We start from the raw sequence: 16,212 nt of genomic DNA on the forward strand, positions 1-16,212 counted from the left end.
GAGTATGTCAATACCACACTCCCCAAGCATGAGTGCTGGGCATCCCTGTCAGTGTCACATATGAAACTGTGAAGATGTGAAGATGTGTAGAAACAGTCAGTTAGTGTTAACAGATATTTCTTAAACAGGTCTGCCAGGTAAGGAAATGTGTCTATTAGCTGTAAGAAGGCTTAACCAATACACTGTGTACAATCCCAATGTTCATTCCCAGGCCACAGGTAGATATACAGTGAGGTCAGCCCTGGAGAGTAATGAGTAGAGTAATGATCTGTACAGTTGTTGAAAATTGAAGCCTAGACAGTTGTTAATTGACCTCTTTTGCTCTGCCCCACCCTATCTGCAACAATATGTCATACACATTAAATGGGTATGTTCATCTGCAAACCTACTGTTGGGATGTGTCCTATTGTTATACAAATATTGAACCGTTTGAATATTAATGTTCCCCGTTCAAATGCTATCATTGGTGGTATGTTGCTATCAATGTAACTTGCATGCTGATATAATACCTACTGTGATTCCATATATGCATGTATTCTGTTTGCTATGCAACTGTTTCAATTCTGTTTTATGAGGTCAGTTGGAACACCCATGCATGCTGTTATAACTAATCCTGAAATGTGTTGTTCATGACTAACAAACATATTTTTTTTAAAGTGAAACACCATAGCACATCTGGAAAGGCAGATTCTGGCAGATCCACCTGTCCCACCTCGCCTGGCCATGGCACTGGGCCTCAGCACATCTGGGACCCAACCTGGGCCTTCCTCTTCCATTTGTCCTCTGCATCACTTTCAGGTGGAACCGCCTCAAGGGATGGGGCTTGCCCCCCTGGGAGCGGGCATGGAGAGGAGACCGTCACCTGCAGTCAGGTCCGAGGATTGGTGTGCATCCTCCGTGCAAAGTATGGTGATCAGCTGTGCCAGCTTGAGGGCCACCTGGTGCATCTTAAGGCTCAGCATGCCCCTCCTGCACAGCCCCCAGCACAGCCACCTTCAGGACAGTGAACGTGCAGTAGTGACTTCCCATGGATGGGGACCTCAGTCCCACTGTAACCATATGGGGCTCATGTGTGTCTGATTTCCAACCACCCTCCCAATCAAAGGTGTTTACCCCCAACATGTGTTGTATACCACCCCTGTCAGCTGTCTTGTCTGTCTTCATACCCAACTTACCTCCCCAAATATACCTTCTATCCTTCGCCAACATCCCACTTTCATCTTATAGGAAAAAAGGGCAAACTGTTCCCCCCAAAAATGTCGCCCCATACATAGTTGTCCATTTCACACACATGTCCAATGGACACATGTAATCTGGTCTAATTGGTTTAACAACACATTACTGTTGTCCTCACCCCTCTCTCAGGGGTTTGTGTGTCCAAATTCACCTTCAAATTCTGTACAAATGCACAGCTGTTGCTGTATCAGAAATGGACAGCTATGGACCTTCCCTACACCTGTCCTGCACATCCCTAGCTATCTTTCATATTGTTTTTCTCTCTGTGTGCCCCCTTTTTCACCACTTTCCTATCTCCTCTTTTTCTTTTCTTTTAAGTAAATTAGTGCAGGAGTAAGTGGGAGTAAGCAAGTTTGCATGATGCTAAGCAAAGCCAAAACGGAGTAAGCACCTGTACATTTAACTGTATGTAAGCATCGCTTAATTTTGCACAAACCAGTGCAAACCCACTTACAACTGCTTAAAAGTGCCTTAATTATTCTGTATCCATCAGCCACTGTTCTGCCCAGCAACAAAATAATCAGCCCTGCCAAGTGTCAAACCCAGAACCCTGTACACCATAGTCAGAGCAATGCACCACTACACCATCTGAGATGTAACAATAAGTGCTGCTTTTTCAAATATATCATTCAGTACAGGTATAGAATAGTAGGGAACAAACACTGTAGAATCAGACATGTTTAGTATATATAAATATACACATATAGATGTGCATGGTAATAGATAAATATGAAAAAGTATATACAACAGATACATGGAGCTATACATATAAAACAAATATATATAGAATATATACATATATATTGTTTGATATCAACAAAGAATATATATATATATATATATATATATATATATATATATATATATATATATGTGTGTGTGTGTGTGTGTGTGTGTGTGAAATAAATATTTATATATGCTCATAACATGTAGCGGAGTCCTACCCAGCACCATACCTCTCCACCTTTTAGTGCAAGAATTCTGGACAAAGGTTGTCAAAATGGGGGGACAATGGGCCAAGACTAGGGACATAATGTATGTGCAGCAGTTATAAATGTAGAATGTTGCTACAGTAACAGGGTTTGTGTCAGCATACATGTTCGGAAGGATGTGAGTTCTGAAACTGAAATGTATGTCATCATTTACTGACAAAAATCCTCACATCATCACAGTGATTTACCACAGAAATGAAAATAATGATTTTGTGGAACAGACCAGAAATATGAGCAATAGACCTGGACAGTCTGAAACAATCTGGCCAGTCAAGAGGTATGCTCAGAACCCCTTAGTGCAACAAATCTGGACCAAGCCTGACAAGGGGGGGGGTAAAGCCAAGAAACTGGGAACATATCCCAAATACTGGAGTAGATAAGGTGTCACAGTTGATGCAGTAACACCCTCCTGTCTGTTCTAATATATATTGACTGGAATAGCCCAAGTCCAAAACCAAATTACTCCCCACTAGATGTGTCAAAAATACATAACACTTATGGAGGCCAGGCAACAGTACATCTGATAAATATCTGTACATAACATCACAGTAGGGAAACTACACTGAGCTGCTAGGTATGTCACCAAGCACTGTCTAAACCACAGGCAGACTGACACAACACTAACATGATTTTGCTATGGGGGAATACACATGTAATTGCAAATATATCAGGTACTACAGAGATGTAACAGCACTGACAAACAGTCACTGGTGTGAAAGTGCATACCCAGAACCAATCTCACCACATTCAAAGTGACATACTGGTAAGCCACATGAATAGTAGAGTATATGGACTGTGTGAACAAAATTATCATCATGTTTGCCACTCACACAATACTCCTACATATACTGGCCCAATTCACAGTGTAGTCTGACGCCTGACTATGGTATGGGACATGTGTTGGCCTACCCCTACAAGCATATACAGCTGATAGAGCAACCAGAAACTGCAGCAGCATTCAAAGTCAGATAGAAAAGGACCCATAACACTTACATATACCCCCATCCCTATACAGGCCAAATAATACATTCACAATACACTGCTACACAATCCTGACAGTCTGTCAACAATTGCCAGAAATACACAGTCCTCTCAACTGTATAGAGTCCAACAGAACATCCAGGCTTTGTCCTCATATATAAGGCCTCCTACACATAACATGTCAGTCTGATACATCACTGGGATGATATCAGGAATTAAGTCACTATATAATGATATACTATACCTATCCGCCTCTTACTGCATGACATCTGGACAAAGCCTGACATACTTGGGGGACAGAGGCCCAAACACAGGGGCATTATTGACATATTGCTGTTATAAACTGAGAAAGTTGCTGGTATAACAGGGTTGTTATAACATACCTGTTCTGAGGATATGAAGTCAGAAACACACATGGATATTACCATTTACTGACTGCAATCCTCAGAGTATGAGTAACACACCAAATATAACAGTCAAAATTCTGGCCAGTCTGCGGATAGCCCTACAGTTGAGAGTTATGTCAATCACATAACACTGTCAGACTTAAATTCATGCAGAGCAGCCATATCCACACAAACCCTGACAGACTAGTATTACTTCAACTGTATAACAGCAATACTTACATTATGTCCCTATGTCTGGAACATTTTCCCCCAGTTTGTTGGGCTGTCTCCACAGTGTTTGTTGTAAGAGGTATTTCCAACAACCCTCTGTGATGCTGTTTGTCACACACCTCCATTAAGTCCCCCTCACAGGCAAGGAAAAGGGCCAATACCCACATGAAGTACTCAGTTATAGGAGTGTGTTCCATGCTATTGGGTATGGGAATGATACCACAGCTGTTCTATATGCAATTAGCAAGTGTGGAACTCCAACTGGTGCACAGCCCATCAGCTCCTCATGAGCATTACCTACAAAAGGCAAGCTGCTGCCTATATGAAACAGATGTATATCCTACATCTGTCCCAGAGAGAGAGAGAGAGAGAGAGACAAACAAGCACACAGACAGGCACATGCACACACTGAAACTGATGGGTTATACAAACTGAACCAAAAAAAAAAACAGATATGGCAAACAATTAAGCATGTAATGGGATGTAGCAGGGGGTATGTAAACATGGAAAATAGGATGTTCAAAGAATATTATGTCTCAACAACACATGCTGTACTGATATCTTGCTGAGCCAAACCTATGGCCATAGCATCTGTGTCTGTCTGCAGTGATATAGAACACAGCTCAGGGCCCTGAGTCACCCCAGGAAAGGATGGCTTACATATGACCACTACTGGAGTGTGTGTTGCACAATATTGACTGTGACACTGATATGCCAGCAACTGGGATGTCGCAGATATCCATGTTAATTGTGAATACAAATATGATAAACATGTTTGTCTAAGACATGTGATAGACCTATACAGGCTATTTGCATACTGAAATACTGTCACAGCTGTGTGTGTTGAACTGCTTATGATACACTGAGCTCATACCATTCAACTGTCCAGTGTTATGCACACTGACCATATGTGTGCCTCATATCATCAAGAGTTATGTTATGTCTGGCAAATAATTGTAAACTTGTGAACACTGACATTACAACACCTTCTCTTTCTTTGGGCTGTAACCATTAGGAGTCACCACAGCAGATCATTTGTCTCCATGTCTTCTAGTCCCCTGCATCTTGCTCTGTCACACCAACCACCTGCATATCTGCTATCACCACATACATACACCTTATCTCAGACCTTCCTCTTTTCCTCTTACCTGGCAGCCTCATCCTTTCCCATATATGCTCAGCATACCTCCTCATCACATGTCCAAACCAACATAATCCTGCCACTCTCTGGCTTTGTCCCCAAGCTGTCCAACCTGGGCTGACACCCTAACATACTGTACATTTTCCTAATCCCGTCCACCCTTGTCATACCCAGTGCAAATCTTAACATCATTAACTCTGCTACGTCTAGCTGTGACTCGTGCCTTTTTTTCATTGCCAATGTCTCCAACCCATATAACATAGATGGTCTCACTACCCTCTTGTAGACCTTCCCTATCACTCTTAATGGTACTCGTCTGTCACAAATTATTCCTGACACTCTTCTCCACCATCCACATCCTGCTTGTATTCTCTTCTTCACCTCTCCCCCCACTCGCCCTTACTCTGAACTGTTGTTCCCAAGTATTTACACCTATCCACCTTTGCAAACTGTACTCCCAGGTTGTCAGGGGCTGAATCTGTGCCATCAGTTGGCATCCCACTGTTGTCAACCCCATCTCTGCACACAGTCACAATGCCCACACATACCCCGTCAACAGTGGCCACAGATAAGGAACAGTTGTTGGGTGGTGACATGGAACAGGCTAGTGTGGTGACTATGGCAAATGAGGGTGCAGGCACTACCCATCGCCAGAGTGCTGGCAAGGTCCCACACATTCAGATGGGCAGGGGTGCTCAGAGGGGGGAATGCAGCCCATTATGCCCCTGTTGGAAGTGCCACAGCAGCAGTCACCAAACACATGTTTCGGCAATCATGGAGGCACAGGCACACAATGAATGTAACACCAGAAATATATGCAGGGTCGTGGATGAGCACATCCATGGTGTCCTTGGAGATATTTGTGAACTCACTGCAGCCTCATGTGAGCATACTGAGGTCATGGGTAGATGGTGGGAGGAGACCTTGGCACTCCTCAACAGTGGAATATCGGTGCTTGAATATTTGGTGGGGGATGGCCAGCATCCACGTGGATGTAGGGCAGCACCATGATCAGCTGAGGGCCTATGTGGCCATGCACCATCATGTTTCCATACTGGCAGTACCACCAGTGCTACTGAAGGAGGTGTGCTGTCTACATCACAATGCATCAATCCATAGGCACATGGTCCCGGCTGGTCCCAACATGGATGCGGATCCAGCAGACAGCAGTCACCATCATGGAGTAGTACTGCATCTGGACTTGGCCCTGGTGGTGTCGATGAGACCCCTGGCAGGACCAGTTCCCATGTCCATGGCCAGAGACAGTGTACTGTACACCCTGCCATGTATGACCCACAGCTGTCCAAACTACCCCTGTGTAGGGCAGCCACATAGCATGACTGTGTGCATACAAACACACCCACATCACCATCAGACAAGTCACCTCCACATGCACACTCCACCCCTGCACAGCTCATGTAATGAACACCGCACAAACACATGATGTCAACCATATAGCCCAGCCTAGGCCTCTGGCAAGCCCACACAGCACCCTGTGCATATGATACCTGTGCCATATCCCTGCCATCCATACCATTGATGCAGGGACATGCTAATATGGATCTGATGCATAGGGTGACTTTAATACAGTGTAGCTATTTAATGCTATGTAAGGTGCTGTCATCTGTCATTTGTAATGGGTACACATCAGAGTGTGTGTGTCCTTTTCAGCCAAGATGCATTATTGGTGTTAATAATGCTAAGTTAATGTGTTCTCACATGCTGTATTCCGTTTTTGTTCTGGGTGTCATTGTGTCAGCAGGATGTGGCCCTGCAGACATTCCCAATGAGGGTTATGGCAGTGTGGTAACACACTGACCATGGCATAGCTGAGGTACAGCTGCATCTGCACACATTTCCCAGGTTTCTGTAACAGTTATTGCATGTGCCTCACAGCTTGTAGGGCTGGGATGTATATAAGACTATGGTGGCTGACATCAGCTCTTGTAGAGTGGGCAATGGTATGTGGAGTGGGTGGAACACACCTCAGATTGCTAAAACCCACAACTACAGAGGATATTGTGTCGACCACACACACACAGAATACTGTTCACACACACACACACACACACACACACACACACACATGCACAGGATCACAGTTGCCAGTGTTGTGTTTGGAACCCCTACTCATCAAGTTGTGGTACCACACTGTTATGTGTTTATTGCAGGTGGCACAGGACTACTACTGTGATGCATGTTACAAGGTACCTGTAAGGTGAATAACATCACATGGCCTTGTGAGGTATGGCAATGGTGGGTGTACTGGGTGTGAGAGTACTCATAATGCTGTCACATACACTGCTATACACACCAATGCACACGCATGCACGCATGCACACATGCACACACACACACTTGCCAGTACTGACATTAGCAGCCCTAACTATCTTGTTATATGTACTATACTGTTCAAAAGTGTTGCACGGGGCTTATAGGGCTGAACAGTGCCTACAAATACCATTAAGGTTGATGTGAACAGTGGACCTCATGCAGTGGACCTAGGAATGTGTATAGGAGTACCATGGCATAACATATTACACCATGGCCATCAAATGGATCCAGTTCTCACACAAACAAACACACACACACACACACACACACACACACACACACACACACACACACACACACACACACACACACACACACACACACACACACACACTTGCCAATACTGAGATTAGAACCCCTACATTCCTATGCATTGCTATTATAGTGGTAGGCATTTATCACACACGCCACAAAGCGTACAGGGCGAAAAGTGTCCCAAGGTACATGTAAGGTGAGCAACATCACCAGGCCTTGCAAAGTATGGCAATGGGAGATGCACTGGGTGAGAATGTCCTCAATATACCTTACCCTACAGTTATACACACTTACACACAGAATTACATTCATACACACATTTGGGAGGACTGAGATTAGCAGGCCTGCCTAACTTGTTAGTCAGTCCATATTGTCACATAGTTCCTGCATGCAGCATGGGCCTTATTGGGTAGAAGAGTGTCAACAGATAGCAATATGGTGGATGAAGACAGCGGGTCTTGTAAAGTGGACCTTGGGACATCTGCATGGAGTTCCATGGCCTAAAATTGTAAAACCCACCTACTCAATGGATATAGTTCTCACTCAAACAGAGGAAACAGTTCACACACACACACACACACACACACACACACACACACACACACACACACACACACACACACACACACACACACACACACACACACACACACACACTTGCCAAGACTCAGATTATAACTCCTACCTAATTATCTATGTACTGGTACTACATTATTGCACATTTATTGCATGCACCATGGAGCTTATGGGGTTAAACTTGTCCAAAGGTGCTTCTAAGGTGAGGGACTTCACCATGCCTTGCAAAGTATGGCAATGGGTGATGTACTGGGTGAGAGAGGCTACAAAATACTGGAACCTACACATATACACACTTACACACTTACACACACACACACACACACACACACACACACAGAATTGCCAGGACTCAGATTATAACCCCTACCTATGTAGAAATTGGTATTATTGTATTAAGCAGTTACCACATGCACCACGGAGCTTATAGGGTGAAAAGTGTCCCAAGGTACTTATATAGTGAATAACATCAACAGCACTTGTAAGGTACGGCAATGGTAGTTGGACTGGGTAAGATGGGCCTCAAACTACTTTCACCCACATGTTTACACACTCACAAACATTTTTATACACACTTGTGCACACACACACACATTTGCCATGACTGAGATCCATAGGTTCATAGCTTCATAGGTGTGTACTAGGCAAATGGCCATGAAGGCTTTACAAGGATAGCCCATAGGAATACCCTGGCATCATACCACCTGACGATACACCCCAGTGTGTCTACTGAGTATATTCACTAGAGTGATCTCAAGGGTGGATATTCTATTCCCCATGCACTCTTCCAGATTTATCTTGCAGAGGGCCAGTGATGTCCTCTGCTTGACATGTATGCAATGTCTATTCCATAGCGTGGCCAGTATCTGGGTTGTGAACCTGTTCCTCCAGCATGTCCTGTTGATTGTGAGGCTGGGGTTAAGGTCTCTGGGGCATGTGGTGTGGACAGATTGATTTCTTCAGATGTAGCATTCCTGACAGAGTTGGGTCAGACATGGCTGTGTAAGTCAGACAGAGATCGCACCTAAGTAGCCAATATGAGACAGAGATTCTTTTGTTATTGGAGTCTGTCCATATAGGGCAAGTGTGTAAGACCTAAGATCCTCTTTGTGGGGTACTTTTACAGCCTCTTCTGTTGTTGCAGGTGTCCAGTGGGGTACGTGGTAAATGGACCACTGTACACATTGATTGGCCAACTGAGGGGAGAGTACAGGGAGACAGTGTCCTTTTACTTCCTGGATTCAAAACCCTTAGTCAGGAGACATGACACATAGATGGACTTTCTGAAGACAGTGGCACTGTGTTGGTCAACAGAGAGCTCACTCTCAACCTGTGTTCCCAGTTCTCTTATAACAACGTTGGTGTTTAGTGGACTACCATCAATGCATTACTTTATGGGAACCAGGTTGTTCCCAAAGGGGATGGCAGAACACATCATCTGGCATTGAGCTAATGTCCAGGGTTCTAACAACGGTCATAGGTCTCAGAGAGGCCTTTGTGAAGGAGGTCAACATCCAGGGGGGTAATGATAGCACCCACCTTACATTCATCTGCAAACAGTCAGCCAGGGTGCCTTCGCATCGGGCTGGTCCTCAGAGGTGTGGATCCTGAACATGAGGGCCCCAGGTCCACACCCTGTGGGACTCCACTCATGACTGGTCAGTAGTCTGACATGGTGTCCACTTGTTTAACACTGTGGGTTCTGTCTGTGAGCCGTTTTGCAGTCCACCTACTGATACAGGGGTTGATTCCTAGCTGAGTGTGTTTGTGTATGATTCCTGAGTGGGGAGTGGTATCCAAGGATTAAATGGCTGCCTATCTTATTATCTATTCCATACTGTCACATAGTTATTGTACATGGCACAATGTTTATAGGGCTGCAGAGTGCCTACAGGTCCCTCTACAGTGGATGACAAATGTGGGCCTTGTAATGTGGACACTGGGACATGTATTGGGTGGGTAATAGCAAAAACTAGCAAAACCCACCCCCCAATGGATATGGATATCACACATACACAACAACCACCCCCCACCACAGACAGGATACTGCTCTTGTGCGTGCATGCACACACACACACACACACACACACACACACACACACACACACACACACACACACACTTTTACATTTGCCAGGACTGAGATTAGAACCCCCCCCTAACTAGTTATGTCTACTATAGTATTACACAGTTATCACATGCACCACAGAGCTTACAGGACTGAGGCCTGATGAAAGGGACTTTTAAGGTGACTGGTATCTGCAGGACTTTTAAAGTAGGGCAATGGGGAGTGTACTGGATTTGAATGGTCCCAAAATCTTTAAGTTATAGACAAACACAAACACACACACTTTTACATTTGCCAGGACTGAGATTAGAACTCCTACCTAATTAGTTATTTGTACTATAATGTTACACAGTTATCACATGCACCACAGAGCTGATAGGACTGAGGCCTGACAAAGGTACTTCTGTGGTGACAGACATCTTCAGGACTGCTGACGTAGGGCAATGGGAAGTGCACTGGGTGGGAAAGGCCTGTTAATTCCTAGATCCTGCTGACAATTCTCATATGAGCATGCCTCGTGTGACCTTCTATAGTAAATGTGGGACTCCAGTCCATGGATTGTTGTACTTCAGTCTGGTTTGTTTTGTGCTACAGCCATACCTCTCAACCTGTTGGTGCAGGATATCTTGAGGTAGCCTTTCAAAATGGGGAGACATTGAGCCATATCGTGATTGTACCTATTTCTCTTAGTAATATATGGGTTGCTATGGTTACAGGGTTTGTTTTAGCAGACATCTGACATATATGAAGTTTGACACTGTCATGTATTATTTCAGTACCTCGTGACATACCTCCTCAGATCATCACAGTGATTTACCAGAGGAATACAGAATGGATGCTGCACACACCAATATTATGGGCCAAATGCTAGGCATTCTTGCACAATCCAGCTTGTTGAGAGGTGTTCCTACAACCAGTTGACTGCTGGAACTGTGGAAATGGTCCAGCACCTTGGTGATATATTACAATGGTGGAATATCTGTGCATTTCTGTTCTGGCATGGTTTGATTTCCAGTCCATGGTTGGGAAATATAAGTCAGGCAGGATCAGGGTGACAGGCATACTCCAGATAGATTTGTAAGGTATACGATATGTGAGTGGGGGTGTCCTGGGTCAGATATGTTTGCCTGTTGCTACCAGTACTTTGCATAGGGGTCTTCTCAAAGGTTGACTGCACTTGGAGGGTCTTTTGTGTTTCAGACTGTTTGACCAGCTTGGAGGGTATGTGTGTGTCTCACATATATGTATGGCCCACCTCATATGGCTTGGCTGGCCACATTTTTTTGGGGGGGGTCAGGATGTTGCATAAGATGAGTGACCAGGGAAGGGTATGTTACTCCCCATAGCTGTGGGCCAGGGTTCTGTGGGTGCAGACAGGTCACCATCTTCCAGGGTTAGGACGGACTGCAGTAACTGCATTCCCATGTTTAGACTGCTAGCCCTGCTTGTCAACTGTACAGAGTTTCACAGAATGTGCAGATTCATGTCTCATATATCTGGTTGGTTAGCCAATTCAGTGTTTCTTTCAAGAAAAAGTGTTTTACAAGTCATGCAAGGTTGAAGTCAGATATTACTGACAGTTGACATTGCAGTTTCAGACTTCATATCCTTCAGACATTCCATGCTAATACAATCATTCCATCAACTTTATAACATTATTAGAGCAGTATTTCAAAGGTGTCCTTCTCTTTGGACCTTTGTCACCCCATTATTCATGGCTTTGTCCAAATTTCTGGCTCTCTGAGGCTGACAGGTTTGCTCCTAGCAGTTAGCAGCATGGCCTTTCTTTGCATTTTGTAGACTGTGTTATGTTGGTGTTATGGACCCAATGATACTCCCTAACAGGGCACTGTGGATGAGGCATGGGCCTTTCCAAAGGCTTGTAGGATAGGTGTGACATATGCATGCCATCTGTAGCAAGACAGTGCATTCTGATGATCAAATGTTCCCAGGCTGCCAGGCAGTAGACACCCCTGGGATGGCACCAGTAAGTTGACTGGATGTTACTGACAACTGCTTTATGTTTGTGTTGAGCCATCACTCTAGTTGACAGCTGGATGCTGCTTAATGCTAGGGACATGTTACTGCATTTCTATGGGACTATGGGTGGGGGGAGACACATCTGTACACAATACACATTTGCACAGACTGTGCTATTTGCTTAACATTTTGGTCCCATTTAGCATAGTGGTGTGCCCTATCTTTGAGACTACAGGCATAACAGTATTAACCACAGGTCAGATTGTTTCGGCATAAACATTTATAGTTTCAGACTTATCTTTCAGAGCCATACTGCCACTGCCAGACCTGCTGTGGTATCACTGTGTAAGTCTATAGGTGGAAATTTCATGGATGTTGCCATATGGGGGCCTTTGCCACACATTTCTGTATGGTTTTCTACAGCTGATCTGCTGGGTGAGGCTGGGGGTGAGTATGGGACCCCCACTTTGAATTCCATGCAGGCGACCTATGATCCCCCAGTTATTTGGCTCACCATATATACTGCAGTGGTATTTGTCACCTAGGGTGGTACTGCATAGTGTGGGTAAGCCAGGACTGGGCATACACATCCTGCTGTCCCACATAGCTGTCAGTTGTCTGCTGTTATCTCAGTAAACCACCCCATTCCCTTGCATGCTTGCATCAATACCATAGATATGCTATCAGAACAATCTACTCCATTCATTTATTGTTAAAAAGACTGACTTACCTTTTCACCAGCATATAATAATATTGCCATTTGCTGCTAACTCTCCTTACAGAACCCAAAAAACTAGGCTGGCTTGAATAATACCAGACCTATTTAAAATCAAATGACCTCACACCCTGTGTTTGCATTGTATAATTAGTTAGTTGCATTGTATTTAAAATAAATAAAACCTTGTGCCTGACACAGTTGTGAGGGTGGTGCTTGAGGGCTGACTATGTCAGATGCATGCAGTACACTGCCTTTACATGGTAATGTATAGGTGGTGTGATGTTTGGCATCCATTTTACTGTGTGTGTGAGTCAGAAAGAGATATATCAGTCCCTTGGGCCCTACAGTGTCAGTGTATGTGCTATGCATTGCCTCTTTGCCAAGGCCAGGGCATACTGGGCACTCCTCTGTCTGCCTACAGGGCCAGGCTCAGAATGTTCCTCCTCCAAGTCCCTCTGTGCCTGTGGAGGCCTTGGCAATGTTGGGGGGCTGTGTGGCCCTTCCCCGTTTTGTTCCTGCTGCAACTGTTTCCACAGGATCATAAAGTGTAAAATGGCACATACTATAAACATGTGTGCACATGTGGCTGGAGAGTACTGCAACGCTCCACCGGATATGTCAAGGCAGCAGAACCGTGACTTGACTATCCCAAGCATGCACTCTATAATGATCCTGGTTTGTGTGTGTGCCTCATTATGGCATTCTTGTGTGGGTGTGTGTGCACTTCTGATTGGTGTCATCAGCCATGGCTCCAGTGCGTAGCCAGTATCCCCCACCAGATGGCCATATGGGATGTCCCCACTGGCAAATGCCTGGTACAGCTGTGAGGAATGCCAGATGTGGAAGTCATGATAGGTTCCAGGGCTACCAGCACAAACATTCATGATAATGCCCTGGGCATCGCACATGACCTGGCAGTTGATGGAGTGGAACCCCTTGCAGTTTAAGTAGACCCTACCCTGGTCACTGTGTGGTGCTTTGATGTGGATGTGTGTGCAGTCTATGGCACCCAGTACCTCTGGATAATCTTCTACATGATGGAAGAGATGCATATTGCTGGTCCTCTTCTCATGAGTGTTGGGGAAGTAAATGTGTTCACCGGCATGTGGTAGCATGGCATCCAGGAACTGGTGTGCCTGTGAGACCCCTATCATGACCCCAGTAGGTCTTTGGAAAGTACCTGTAGCTAGAGTTCTTAAGGCTACACATACCTTGGTATCCATTGGGATGGGTTCCCCTCTGTTGTCTCTGGGTCTAAGGCGGGGCCGGCACAGTTCAATGATTTGCTGAAGTATGTCCCTGTCCACCCCATAGCACTTGACTATCTTCAGATCATGTAGCCTTGGTAGGTTACCCTGGGTCTGAACAATCTTTTCCTCCTCCTTGGTAGGTTACCCTGGGTCTGAACAATCTTTTCCTCCTCCTTGGTCTAAGGTTGTAATCAGCATTATCCTCCTCACCGCCCTCAGCGTCTAGCACATACTGATAGATCAATGCAACAGCAGCCCCTAACATTTTTGTTAGTTAAAATTTCCCCATATGTGTAGACCTATGGTGCAGAGTTTGTAGGAAAAAACAGACTGAAAGGTGTTTGCACAATTTATAGTGGTGTGCTGCAAATGCTGCCTGTGTGATTGGCTGAGTATGATACATTCCATCTGCCAGCTATATTACTTGCATTTGACTGGCTGTATTCTGCTATTTCCCTTTGTTTTATTTTCTTGTTCCACTTGGGATTTCCTCCCGTTTTAAGGCCTGAGGCACACCATGCAAACACAGTGCCCAAATGTCAACAGTGCTACCATTTCCTGTTTTCTTTCTTTTTTTTTAAAGACCCGATGCATGCCACGCACATCCATTTAGGCAATGTACACAAAGATATACAGCCTGAGACACACCCCCTTGCTTAGCTGTGCTTAGCACAAGCACGGGCTGCAGAGCTCCAATGTGCTTACAGCAAGCATGACACACACCCTTTTCATGTTAGCACCTCCTCCTGCCTACTTGTTTGTGTTCAGGCACCAACACAGTTAGGTGCAGTGTTGGACTTAGAATATCTTGTGATTCAGTAAATTTCCCCTCATTTGTATACCCCACTGCCTTACCTTTCCACTTGACAACCACTGTTCCTTGATATTGTTTTGATTATGCATGCAATACACTATAATGGCAAAATGCAGATTTCACCTAAAATTGACGTTTCACTATTTTTTTTATGTTTGGCACCTTCATGTTTGCGTGCCACTGCCCTATACTTAAATGGCCGAGATCAGCCACAAAACACTTACATTTAATAAAATGTAAACACTTTTCTATACCAATGGTCATTGGCATGCCTACAGATTATAATACATATAAAAAGATATAACTGGTGAAACTAAAGGTAAAACCACCATCAGCTTTATTAGGACCAATGACTCACACCAAACACAACTGACTTAGCGCTTTCACCCAACTAGGGCATCTTCAGAGTCAGTTAGCAAAATTTCAAACAGTTCCAAATAAACATAATTCAAACAGCTTTCAACCAATGAACATCAAGTGTAGTACATGTGCTGCAATAATCTCTAGAATTAACTCTTTAGGTTACAATGCAATTTTAGTGGTAAAAAAAAAAACACACTGCTTTTCATTAATTAGAAATGTTAACCAATAACTTGTTAACAAACACATTTTCCCCACAGATTCCATCTATAAGCCATCCTGGAACAATCTGTTGAGCTTAACCAAGTACCAAGAGGCCTTTAGGTTTATAAGATTCCTATGGGCATCGAAGCCAATTCGGAGGCCTATGGGAGCATGTTGGAATTGTTTGACAGAACGGGTTTAGACTTGATGAGAATAATCATTAGAGACAACTCTGGTAGGTTGGTAAACTTGAAGTATGACCTGGTTGCACTCAAACAGAGCATTATTAATGATTTTCTGTTTCAGAACTACAAAAACAGGTTTGAGAGGATGATGATAGATCTAGATACATTTGTAAAAACAAGTATGGAAAGGAAACAAAGAAAAATCCAAAGAGATACAAATGAATATAAAGAAAAAAAGGCTTATCCTAAGCCGAATATCAAAGAAGGACAATGGGATGTAGACAATAAAAGAAGAGACACTATGCAGATATAAGCAGAGGATGTGGGTGAAATACAAGATGACGTTGATGAGGGAGGGTTTTTTTTAGAAAACCCACCCCCACTAAGGCTATCCGACCGGTTAAGGAACCGGGGTCAATCACAGAACCACATGGAAGGAAGAACACCCCACTGGCAGAACCAACAAGTGAGAGACAATTGGAGGGGTGGGGGGCAGTGGAG

This window comes from Protopterus annectens, chromosome 12.part0 (genome assembly GCF_019279795.1).
Source record: "Protopterus annectens isolate FY-2018-M chromosome 12.part0, PAN1.0, whole genome shotgun sequence".
NCBI classification, from domain to species: domain Eukaryota; kingdom Metazoa; phylum Chordata; order Ceratodontiformes; family Protopteridae; genus Protopterus; species Protopterus annectens.